Below are 13,022 nucleotides of genomic sequence, written 5' to 3'. Positions count from 1 at the left end.
TGATCTAGCCAGCTTTCTATCCATCTTATAGTCCATTTATCCAGCCCATTTGTATTTATTACAGACACATCACAGGCCAGAACATAATAGAGGTCCACTAAACATGCAGTATCAGAGAGCCTAAGCTGTGGGGAGAGGTAGATATGCTGGAGGGTAGGGATAGGGTCCAGAGTGACCTAGACAAATTGGAGGATTGGGCCAAAAGAAATCTGATGAGGTTCAACAAGGACAAGTGCAGAGTCCTGCACTTAGGATGGAAGAGTCCCATGCACTGCTACAGGCTGGGGACCGACTGGCTAAGCAGCAGTTCTGCAGAAAGGGACCTGGGGATTACAGTGGACGAGAAACTGGATATGAGTCAGCAGTGTGCCCTCGTTGCCAAGAAGGCCAGCGAGATATTGGGCTGCATTAGTAGGAGCATTGCCAGCAGATCGAGGGGAGTGATTATTCCCCTCTTTTCGGCACTGGTGAGGCCACACTGGGAGTATTGCGTCCAGTTTTGGTTCCCCTGCTACAGAAGGGATGTGGACAGATTGGAAAGAGTCCAGCGGAGGGCAACAAAAATGAAATGCATCCGATGAAGTGAGCTGTAGCTCACGAAAGCTTATGCTCTAATAAATTTGTTAGTCTCTAAGGTGCCACAAGTACTCCTTTTCTTTTTGCGAATACAGACTAACACGGCTGCTACTCTGAAAAAAATGATTAGGGGGCTGGGGCACATGACTTACGAGGAGAGGTTGAGGGAACTGGGGTTATTTAGTCACCAGAAGAGAAGAATGAGGGGGGATTTGATAGCAACCTTCAACTACCTGAAGGGGGGTTCCAAAGAGGATGGAGCTCAGCTGTTCTCACTGGTGGCAGATGACAGAACAAGAAGCAATGGTCTCAAGTTGCAGTGGGGGAGGTCTAGGTTGGATATTAGGAAACACTATTTCACTAGGAGGGTGGTGAAGCACTGGAATGGGTCACCTAGGGAGATGGTGGAATCTCCATCCTTAGAGGTTTTTAAGGTCAGGCTTGACAAAGCTCTGGCTGGGATGATTTAGTTGTTGCTCGTCTTGCTTTGAGCAGGGGATTGGACTAGGTGACCTCCTGAGGTCTCTTCCAACCCTAATGTTCTATGATTCTATGATTATGTACTACCTTTCAGCCAAGGCTCTCAAAGCATTTTTCATGTATTGTACCTTGCAACACCCCTGTATAGGAAACAGTTATTTTTAAACCCATTTTATAGATGGGAATACTGAGGCTCTGTGGGGTTAAGTGATTTGCCCAAGGTAACACAGAAGATGAGTGGCAGGGCTGAGGATGGAACATAGGTGTCCTTAGTCCTGTGATTGTTGGTTTCAGCACCCCAGGAGGGGCGTTGTGTTGGGCGTGCTGGACTCAGCAAGGGCATTCCTGTTCAGCTTGCTTGTGCAGTTGAATTTAGCTTTCAATACACACCTGCTATTTTTCTTATTTTCCTCTTTGTGTTCACTCTCATTTGGAAGCCTAACGATATCGACTGTATGTAGGGTGAGGAGTCCTAGTCTCCCCCTCCCAGATCGCTGAGTCTCAGTCTCGCCTCCTCCCCGCACCCAATCCCAGTTCTCCCTCCCAAATCCTCGGTTGATCTGTCTCTCTCCTACTCTCCCCGCCGGCTCCCAGTCCTCAGTCTCTCTTTTCCCAGGCTCCTCGTACAATCTGTCTCCTACTCTCTATACTTGGCTCCTTGTTCCACTCTTTTTGCCCAGCCATTCCCAGTTCTCCCCCCACACCCTGAATCTTGGTCAGATCTGTCACCTATTCCCCACTGGTTCCTTGTCCCAGTCTCCTGGTCCAGCCAGTCCCAGTATTCCCCCTGCCTCATCTCCTCGTCTGATTTCAGTGCCCCCCCACCCATGCTGATGAACATTGTTTTTTTGAATAAGCCATTCCGTGAAGTCTTATTTCCCTCAGTGCTGATTACTGGCTTGCCTAGCTGAAGAGAGAACCACATTGTCCAGGTGCTAGCATTGGGCTGGCTACACATGTGGGCAGGTAACTATTCTTTTATGAGTGACATGTTTGGTTTCTTTTATGTGGCACCTCTAGAGAACTGGAACTGCTTGATTTCCCCTCTCCCTGCCATTTAATTATTTCCAAATCAAGGCCCTGATCCTGCAATCAGATCATGCCGTGGGATCCTTCTATCTACACAGAGCCACATTCACAATTCAAAGTGAGATGGTTCCTGGAATTTTTTCCCCCAGCTTTCCCTACATATCTGTTCAGACAGTCGTTGTCTGTAGCCCATTACACAAAACTACCCATGGGCCTTGACCACCCCAGGAAACCTCTCCCAGGCCACAAGAGAGTATTAAATCAAATCACTTCAGGGTGGAAATGCTGGCCTCGTGCTGCCATCTACTGGATGTTAGAGAGATGGCAAAAATGGAACCGCCACAGCTTCAGCGCACAATCATTAACTGTTGTACCCTTGATCCAAGGTGAAACTGCCTGCTGTTTCAGAGTAGCAGCCGTGTTAGTCTGTATTCTCAAAAAGAAAAGGAGTACTTGTGGCACCTTAGAGACGAACAAATTTATTAGAGCATAAGCTTTCGTGAGCTACAGCTCACTTCATCGGATGCATTTGGTGGAAAAAACAGAGGAGAGATTGATATACACACACAGAGAACATGAAACAATGGGTTTATCATACACACTGTAAGGAGAGTGATCACTTAAGGTAAGCCATCACCAACAGCGGGGGGGGGAAAGGAGGAAAACCTTTCATGGTGACAAGCAAGGTAGGCTATTTCCAGCAGTTAACAAGAATATCAGAGGAACAGTGGGGGGTGGGGTGGGGGGGGGAGAAATAACATGGGGAAATAGTTTTACTTTGTGTAATGACTCATCCATTCCCAGTCTCCATTCAAGCCTAAGTTAATTGTATCCAGTTTGCAAATTAATTCCAATTCACAGTCTCTCGTTGGAGTCTGTTTTTGAAGCTTTTTTGTTGAAGGATAGCCACCCTCAGGTCTGTAATCGAGTGACCAGAGAGATTGAAGTGTCCTCCAACTGGTATTCTGAAGGACGACCCATCACTCTCACAGATCTTGGGAGACAGGCCAGTCCTTGCTTACAGACAGCCCCCCAATCTGAAGCAAATACTCACCAGCAACCACACACCACACAACAGAACCACTAACCCAGGAACCTATCCTTGCAACAAAGCCCGTTGCCAACTCTGTCCACATATCTATTCAGGGGATACCATCATAGGGCCTAATCACATCAGCCACACTATCAGAGGCTCGTTCACCTGCGCATCTACCAATGTGATATATGCCGTCATGTGCCAGCAATGCCCCTCTGCCATGTACATTGGCCAAACTGGACAGTCTCTACGTAAAAGAATGAATGGACACAAATCAGACGTCAAGAATTATAACATTCAAAAACCAGTTGGAGAACACTTCAATCTCTCTGGTCACTCGATTACAGACCTAAGAGTGGCTATCCTTCAACAAAAAAACTTCAAAAACAGACTCCAACGAGAGACTGCTGAATTGGAATTAATTTGCAAACTGGATACAATTAACTTAGGCTTGAATGGAGACTGGGAATGGATGAGTCATTACACAAAGTAAAACTATTTCCCCATGTTATTTCTCCCCCCCCCCCCCCCCGTTCCTCTGATATTCTTGTTAACTGCTGGAAATAGCCTACCTTGCTTGTCACCATGAAAGGTTTTCCTCCTTTCCCCTCCCTGCTGCTGGTGATGGCTTATCTTAAGTGATCACTCTCCTTACAGTGTGTATGATAAACCCATTGGTTCATGTTCTCTGTGTGTGTATATAAATCTCTCCTCTGTTTTTTCCACCAAATGCATCCGATGAAGTGAGCTGTAGCTCACGAAAGCTTATGCTCTAATAAATTTGTTCGTCTCTAAGGTGCCACAAGTACTGCTTTTCTGCCTGCTGTTGTGAGATGCTCACTGATGTCCAGAGCAGGCTATGGCCTTATGGATGGATGTTTGTCAGGGCTGCCACAAGAGTCCTAGGTTCTGGGATTTTCTCTGTATTTGCTGACTTTGTTTACAGGATACACCAACTCAAAACAGCAGCAGATCCTGCTGGAACAACAGATGCAAACCTCAGAGACCCACCTCTGCTGCTACAATGATCTATATCACCACCACATGCCTTTCAAGGTCCAGGGGTCCCACATGTGCCTGTCACAACATGTGGTGTACATCATTCCAGGCATTAAATGTGGGTGAAACCAGACAATCGCTAAGCTCTCAAATGAATTCACCCAGTAAAATGATCAAAAGCAACCACACATCATCTACGTGCGAACACTTTTCACAAAGCGATCACTCCATAGCTGACCTCTCAGTCCTCATCCTCAAAGGAAACCTGCACAAAGCCTTCAAAAGATGAGCCCGGGAATTTCAATTCATAACTCTGCTGGACACTAAAAGCCACGGACTCAACAGGGACACTGGTTTTACAGCTTATTACAGCAATTTATAACTCACCCCACTGCCTGCTAACCCTCAATTGCCCACTTTATTTTAAATGGTCTCCTGCACAGTGTGTGAATCCCTGATACTTAACTGTCTGTCCCCCTTGTATTTAGCTCAGACATTCTGCTTTCCTTCCCCAACCTGCAGAAAATGGACAAATTGGAGAGAGTCCAGCAGAGGGCAATGAAAATGATTAGGGGGCTGGGGCACATGGAGGAGAGGCTGAGGGAACTGGATTTATTTAGTCTGCAGAAGAGAAGAGTGAGGGGGGATTTGATAGCAGCCTCAACTACCTGAAGCGGGGTTCCAAAGAGGATGGAGCTCGGCTGTTGTCCTTGATGGCAGAACAAGGAGTAATGGTCTCAAGTTGCAGTGGGGGGAGGTCTAGGTTGGATATTAGGAAACATTATTTCACTAGGAGGGGGGTGAAGCACTGGAATGGGTTACTTAGGGAGGTGGTAGAATCTCCATCTTTAGAGGTTTTTAAGGCCTGGCTTGACAAAGCCCTGGCTGGGATGATTTAGTTGGTATTGGTCCTGCTTTGAGCAGGGGATTGGACTAGATCACCTCCAGAGGTCTCTTCCAACCCTGATCATAGAATCATAGAATATCAGGGTCTTCTAAGAGTCTATGAAAAGCTCTGTGAAGCTCCAAAGCTTGTAACTCCCATCAACAGAATTTGGTTCAATAAAAGATATTATCTCTTCCATGTTATCCCTTTGATTACTTAGACTTGTGGAGATTGTGGATGAGTGGGAGGGCAAGGCTGTGTCTCGGACCCTCAGATCATTTGTACCCATCAGCCCTTCTGTCGCACATGTCTACACAGTGCCTTGCACATTGGAGCCCCGAGCTTGATTGGGGCCGTGAGACGCTTCTGTAATATCAACAACCAGATGAAGAGCATAACTTTCTTTGCCCTCTAGACCTGGTAAGCAGGTAGTCGCTTTCCCATGTATCTCCCTGTCTTCTTAGAGAGGATCCAGACTCTCCTTCCATTGGCCTGAAACTTCCCCAGCTCGGTTTAGATTAAGCAAGACCGGCATTTATCTGCAGTTTCCAGAGGGAAAACAGAAATCAAAAGGCTTGTTAGAGAATACACTGCAGATGAAAGGGCTATGAAAGACACCGTCAGACTGGCTGTAAAGTTCAAGGGACAGAAGAAGGCCAGTATTTTCAAACATGGACACCTAAATCCGTATTTTACCACCTAAGTGGATTTAATAGCTCAACTGTAGGCAGAGGCGACGCATGTGTGTGTGGGTCACATGGGGTCATGTACCCCCCTTCCCCCCAGATTTTCTGCTTGGCTTGTACCATGCTCACATGCACTGAGCATGCTCAGTAACATCTGCTGAAGCTGCTGGCCCCTCTCTCCCCCCCACTCTCGGCAGGTACTGTCCTCTCTGACTTTCAGCACCCAAGTGGATCATTTTGCTTGCACAGCATATTTTCCCTTGGCCTGCATGGAGCAGGGATCTCTTCACGGCCCAGCAGCCAAGGCTCTGTATCCCCCTGCTGAAATTGCCGTCTCTCTCCCAGAGGTGTCCCTCCCAGCAAGAACGTGTGTGTCACTCTCCAGTTACTCCTGGTGACTGAGTTTACAGAACAAAGATTCTGCTCTCCCTGAGTGACACCCGGCCTGAGAGGCAGAGACACAACCGCTCATCATCTTTGTTTTCAGCCATCTGACCTTTTGAAATCGTCCAATATCCAGCCCTGTGGCAAGCTCACCAATGCTCATGGGTAGCACGTACATAGGCTGGGGGAGGCTGTGCCTCCCCAAACAGCCCAGCGTGGCCCCGCCCACGCACCACCTGGAAGACCCCCTCCTGCTTGCCCTTGTCCCCAGCTAGGGTTGCCAACTCTGATTGAAACTATTCCGGGAGATTTTTTTCCCCCCCAACATGATGTAATGCCATTTTCTTAATATATCCTACCAAAATCTCCCGGATTGCTTTCAATAGTCACTGGGAGATCGATGGTGATTCCGGGAAACTCCAAGCCAATCCTGGAGGGTTGGCAACCCTAGCCCCAGCCCTGGCAGGCTAGCAGCTCCTCTTCAGGGAAGCATGCTGGGGCTGGGGCTGGGGCTAGGGTTAATGTAGCTGCGGCTGGCCTGTGGCTGGGACTTGGGGCGGCTGGGGCTGCCCAGCACTGGGGCGTCCCCGGGTGCTGGGGTTGTACCACCTGGCCACTTGGGGCAGGGGCTGCTGGTGCTGGGCCTGCCCACCTTGTATTGGGGGGGTTGGGGGCACTGGGGGGACTGCATGCCACCCACACGGCATGCTGGGGGGGGCGGCTCTGGTGGAGTCGGGGCGGAAGAGGAGGGAAGAGGAGGGGAGGGGCAGGGCAGGGCCAGCCGGGGACTAACGTTCCCAAGCCAATGGTTCACCCACCGCCCATGTCAATGCTGGTTCAAAGTGTTTATTAAGGGCCAGATTCAGCCCTGCTGTGAGCTCTGTTGGCTTCAGTGGCATCTCACCTGCTCCTGGCAGGGCTAGATTTGGGCTGATCATTTCCTATTACTGATGGATACTAATCTGATTCATTCACTCCATCTCTGTCTCATTTAAGACAAACCTTTTGCTAACCCTGCTCCAGGCAGGAAAAACAAATCAACCTTCTGGAAATCAGGACAAACCAAACTTGGGCCATCTGTAGGATGTCACTAGCTCCCTGTACCAGCCCTCAACATATAACCTGGGTAAAGAAACTTGTGTCTCCAAAGAGAGCTCTGGAGGAGGGGGAAGTGGGACAGAAGCAGGATATTTTCATGCACTGATATCCACCCCCCATGAGCAGAGTCTGGATAGGTTTAAAACTGGCATGTCCACAGGACCCTGTGGTTTATTCAGCTGTCCAACAATAGCAGCTCCAGAAACTTCAAGGGAAGGTGAACAAAACCCAACAGCAGGCAGTTTCAGGCCATGGGTAAATCTGCTTCTTATTCAGATCTCATCCTAATCCCTAATGTCCTGAGACTGGTTTAAACCCAGAAACATGAGGAGCTGAAGTCTTTCAAGGTGACTGGTCCTATACTATTGTAGATACTACCAGGAAAGCTGTGGGTCACTCTCCTAGGAGAATAGGCAGCAAAGTGTGGAGAGTGGGTATCCCTGAGCAGCCGAGCTGTGGTGTCTTGCTGCGGTTTTCAAGGACAGCTCTGTAGAAGTAGATTCTCCAATTAGATTTGTTTCCAACTGTTTACTCCTGAGGGAATTCTGCATCATTGCGCGTGCACAGAATTCATGGCCCCCCAGATTTCCTTGCTTACCCTCAGAAAAATGACTTCTGATGGGGAAGCAGAGGGAATCATAGAATATCAGGGTTGGAAGGGACCTCAGGAGGTCATCTAGTCCAACCCCCTGCTCAAAGCAGGACCAATCCCCAACTAAATCATCTCATCCAGGGCTTTGTCAAGCCTGATCTTAAAAACTTCTAAGGAAGGAGATTCTACCACCTCCCTTGGAAGCCGCAAGAGCAGTGCAGACAGGTCGGTTTGGGCACCCAGAGCAACCGGAGAGAAGTAAATCACCTCCTGGTGTGTGTGTATGGGGGGGTTGGGTAGTCGTGTGTGAGAGATACACTCTGTCCCTCTTGCTTGCTATTGCAGCACTCTCGGCATGGAGGGGCAGGGCTTTGGGGGTATTTCTGAAGAGGTAGGCATGGATCAGGCTTTGTTCCCTCAGGCAGAGCAGAATGTAGCAGCCTGCCTGCTTAGTGAATTGTTTCCATTGCTCTTTCCCCCATTCCCCCAGGAGTATAAAAATTCAATTCCCCCAGGAGTATAAAAGAGGTGTAAAATTTTTAAGGCTCCTTTACATTGCCAGAGTGGTGTAAAAGAGCATTATAGTAAAGAACAGTATGGCCTTATAAACTGCTTATGCTGCTTTAGTGATTAGAACTGGTCTAAATTTTTTAACTGAAAAAATTTCCTACCAAAATGTGCTCCATGAACTGTTTACTACTGATCTTTTTGGAGATGGTCAGTAGCCAGTATAAAATTGTGAGTTTGAGTCCCCAGCCTGCACTTGCTGTTCAGTTGCCATGATTTAACACTGAACATATGGCTATATATATTTGTTGACTAATAACTAGAAGTAAAGGGTCAATACTATCTACATTACTATTAGACAGAGGGAGTTTGGTGATTTCCTCCAATGCTCCCCACTACCATTCTCCATCCATTTTACTGTAGTTTAAATAAATTACCAAAATCATTGAAACTAGCTGGATTATATTGCATTATTTCGACAAAAAATATGCAGAATTTTAAAATATTGTGCACATAATTTTTAACTTTTTGGTGCAGAATTTTTAATTTTTTGGTGCAGAATTGCCCCCCTGGAGTAAGTTGCCAACTGACTGACAACACAGATCAGATCCATTTTGCTCCTTGACCTTATTTCTCATTATGGTGGGAGCCCAGACTGCTGACCTGAATTCAAAGCAGCCTGAATGAAGAGCCTGTTTTTTTTTGTTTGTTTGTTTTTTAATGGTCTGCCTTTCTTTCAACCAGTTTGACACAATGTCTGCTGGGGCCTGAAACTCCCTTTCTTTCTTCTTTTGTGCTGTGAAACTGGTTTATTTCGGCTCTTCATCTTTTCATGAGATCTTCAAAAGACCAGCCATCTCAGCCCCCCAGATCCTTGATGGCAAAGAATATATGGGGTGTTCTGAGCTGGGGTGATGGACACCTGATAAAACAATGACTGCCCTGCAGCCCAGCCAAAAACTCACTCAGCTGATTTTGCAGTGAGCCCTCCATCCTGATGCAATTCAAGCACTGCTTTGATGAGGGCCAGGATCTCGTGAAGCCCAGCACTGCTCACTCCTCCACTTTGTAAGCTGTAGCAATACCGCAGTAGGTGGACCTACTTCGTAGCATCAGGACTGAATTCAATCCCCTGGTGTTTGCTAGGGCACTGGGCTGCTGGAAGTTGTGCTGGTCAATCAGCCAGTGATGCATTTTCCACTCTGCCACTTGCTTCTAGACAGTGCTGTGCATTGGGAACAGATGTCAGTGATTCAGCCGGCAGGGGGTGGTCTACCCTCGACGCACCCCAGCAGTAGTTGAGATTGGTATTAGGAGATGCAGTGCTGCCGGAAGTGCCATCATTCAGGTGAGACGTTAAAAGTCAGTCTGGACCATTAGCAGCAGTGGCCAGAACTGGGGGAAGATGTTGTTTTTTCAATTCCTTGTGAAGTGAGTTTTGGATTGGAACCAAAGTTCTGTTCCCAAAAAGCAATGGTTGAAGGGCATTTGGAGGACTCAGGGGCTTGATAAAGGGATATCAAGCCTTCCCACTCCAGGATGCCAGATCAAATCTAATCTAGGTCTGTAGGGATCAGGACCAAAAGTCACATCCAGCTGATGGCTGTTAAGTGTTCTCTGTGAACCGAGCTGGTGGTTTTGGTCTAAGTATCCACATCACAAAGTGGCAAATTGCACCCTGGCTGAGAGTCTGGGCAGAGAGGCCAAGGACAGCACGGTCCAGAGAGCCTGAATTTCCATTTCCCATCTGGGTATAGCAGCAATCACTGTAAGACAGCATTCAGAGTAGCAGCCGTGTTAGTCTGTATTCGCAAAAAGAAAAGGAGTACTTGTGGCACCTTAGAGACTAACAAATTTATTAGAGCATAAGCTTTCGTGAGCTACAGCTCACTTCATCGGATCCACCAAATGCATCCGATGAAGTGAGCTGTAGCTCACGAAAGCTTATGCTCTAATAAATTTGTTAGTCTCTAAGGTGCCACAAGTACTTCTTTTCTTTTTTTGTAAGACAGCAGTGAAGCACATTCGTAGGGAGGTAGTGGAAGCGGGCACTGCCACTGCCCATGTTATCCCTGTTCTGGACGGACATAGGTATGAATCTCTAGTGCTGTTGATCAGGCACATCTTTCTAGCACTGAGTTTTCTTGGAGAGGTCTGAGAGAAACAAGAAATCTCACAGCGTTCTGGTAGGAAGGGGCACAGCTCAGTTGAAGACAACCCTGCTACTTAGTAGCTGCCTGGGGACACTGAGGGGAATGGTTAGTTAATGCTCACACACTGCTTTGAAATTGCAGAGCACTCCATAAGTGCTGCGTATTGTTATTAACAGAGAGGCAGGTGTCCTTGTTCTCTATCCTTATAGAACGAAGAGAGTCCTTGAGAATGTCTCTGCACCATCTGTATCCACCCTATGATTTATCTCTTGATCATGTGAAGCGCGTGGTCTTTGTAGCTTGGCAGCATCCCTGGGGATAAACTTGGCTTTTCCCTCATCCCTAGCAATCACTGATACCTATTTTATCATGTCAGCTATACACACAGGAAAGAGACTGATGAAGAAACATGCTCCCAAATCCCTTCAATAATAAATCCCGTAACATGAAGTTACGTGTCAGCCATAGCTACCTGATATGCCAGACTGCTGTGGAAAAGTATATATGCTTTTGGCTATACTTTATATTAATGTTCCAACTAGCACTAGTTGATAAATGGCTAATAAATGTTTAATAGCTGTTTTAATAAACGGTAAATTAATTGCTATAGAGTCCAACAGATCAATAGTTTTCTTATAACCATCTATAGCACCCCCTAGTGGAGTGTTTCCATCTCTGCTCCTTGAAGTCTTTAAACCATGGTTTAAGGACTTCAATAGCTCAGACATGGGTGAGGTTTTTCATAGGAGTGGGAGGGTGAGATTCTGTGGCCTGCGCTGTGCAGGAGGTCGGACTAGATGATCAGAATGGTCCCTTCTGACCTTAATATCTATGAATCTATGTGTAGTTGGTCCTGCTGCTGCTGCTGTCCAAGCCTGTTGGTTCGAAAGGGGCCGAGTCTGTGCTCTGAGCTTCGGCATCTCTCCTCCTCCCCCTCCTGCCTCTACTGCCCTGGAACTGGAGGATGGATTCCGACAGCTGCTACAGGAAACTGGCAGCCAACTGAGATGTCCCACCTGTGACACCAGGACAGCAGCAGCTCGGAGAGAGCTGGCGTCCGGATCCCCACTGACAGATGGGCACAGCTGCTGCGGGGAGATTGTCTGGGCTGTCACATGCCATGGTTGGCGCTGTCAGGATGGAAGAGGGATGGGTCCATTTTCTGTCCCCAGCAGAGCTCTCCAGCAGCTGCCCCACCCCCCCTTCCCTGCTGGCCCAGAAAGCCTTTCAGAAAGTTTCAAGGACACAGAAATAGGGCAAATTGCAAACTCCCAGGGCAGAGGCTGCTCTTTCCAGTGCCAGCCCTAAGGAACAAAGGCCACTCAGGAGAACTCAGGATTGAGGGTGGAGGATGACGCTAGACAGACCCACAGTACAGATGTACGCTGTGACATTTCCAGCTTGGGACCTGCCCTGGGCTCCTTCATGCACCTTGGGTCTGATTCTGATTCCATGTGCACTGGTGCAAATCAGGAGAACCAGTGATTCCATTTACATCAATGAAACTGCACCGGGCAAATCAGGCACATTGTCTCTTTCTCGCTACTCCCCTCTGCACTCCTCCCTCTTGCTTCCCACCTTCCTCTTTTTCCAAGAGAGCCTGCGGCTAGTTCACGGACCTCTTCTGATACAGCTACCACCATCGCCTTGTTAACTAAATTGTGCTATTCACTGAGAATGCAGGGGGCAGTGTGGAGCCACATGCAGCAGGCGCTTCTGTGACATTGTGCCCCTGGGAGTATGGGGCCTGCTGCCCCAAGGATCCTGTGTCTTGCCCCCTGCCCCCACCAGGAGGGAGGGCACTGTAAGGCTGGGGTGTGAGAAGAGATGACTGAAAAGTGGAAGGGAAAAAATATAATTGGAAATTGTGAAACATTTGTTTGTTCTGCGGGTTTTAAAAGGGGGACAAGTTTTCACTCAAAGTTTTATTGAAAACTAGTTTTGAAATTCTTCATTTTCCCCCCTTTTTCTTTCCCCCCCTTTCCCCGCCTCCAATTTCTCATCCCTTTTCCACTTTGCCACCACAAATGGGAGGAAAGTGCATTTTTTTTAAAAAAAGGTGAACTGAAAAAATTTAAAAAAGATCTTATTAAAACCACAGCAGATTGTTTAGGTCACTGTGAAGCTGTTCTGATGGATATTGAAATGACCGATTGATGGCATTTTTAATGGACCTTCAAGCTGCTTAGCATTACTCTGTTGAGATTCTGATGTCATTAAGAACGACGGAAAAACACTTTGAGACACTTGTTGCATAGTTTGATGGTCAAACTTATTGCCTTTTCCCACCATCACCCACAAGATGTTTCTGAGGACTTGCTTCTTAACCAGACCTTCGCAATCTGCGCTGGTAGGTCTCTTTGGAAGCCTTGTTTTGTTTTGTTCCTTTATCAATAAATTTGACAAAACATTTAAAAAGCGATAAGATAGATTTGATTTCTAAAACTCATCGGTTTTTACACAGATCAGTGAAAGTTAACCACTCAGGCCCATATCCTCAAAGGTGTTTAGGTTCCTAAACCCCACTGATTTCATGGATCCTCTCACCTGACTGAGATGATTTCACCAGAGCAAAGTAAGAGTGTGGTTTGGTGGT

This window comes from Dermochelys coriacea, chromosome 5, assembly GCF_009764565.3.
Source record: "Dermochelys coriacea isolate rDerCor1 chromosome 5, rDerCor1.pri.v4, whole genome shotgun sequence".
In the NCBI taxonomy this organism is placed as follows: domain Eukaryota; kingdom Metazoa; phylum Chordata; order Testudines; family Dermochelyidae; genus Dermochelys; species Dermochelys coriacea.
The sequence above is the reverse complement of the archived record's forward strand: the minus strand, read 5'-3'. Positions refer to the sequence as shown.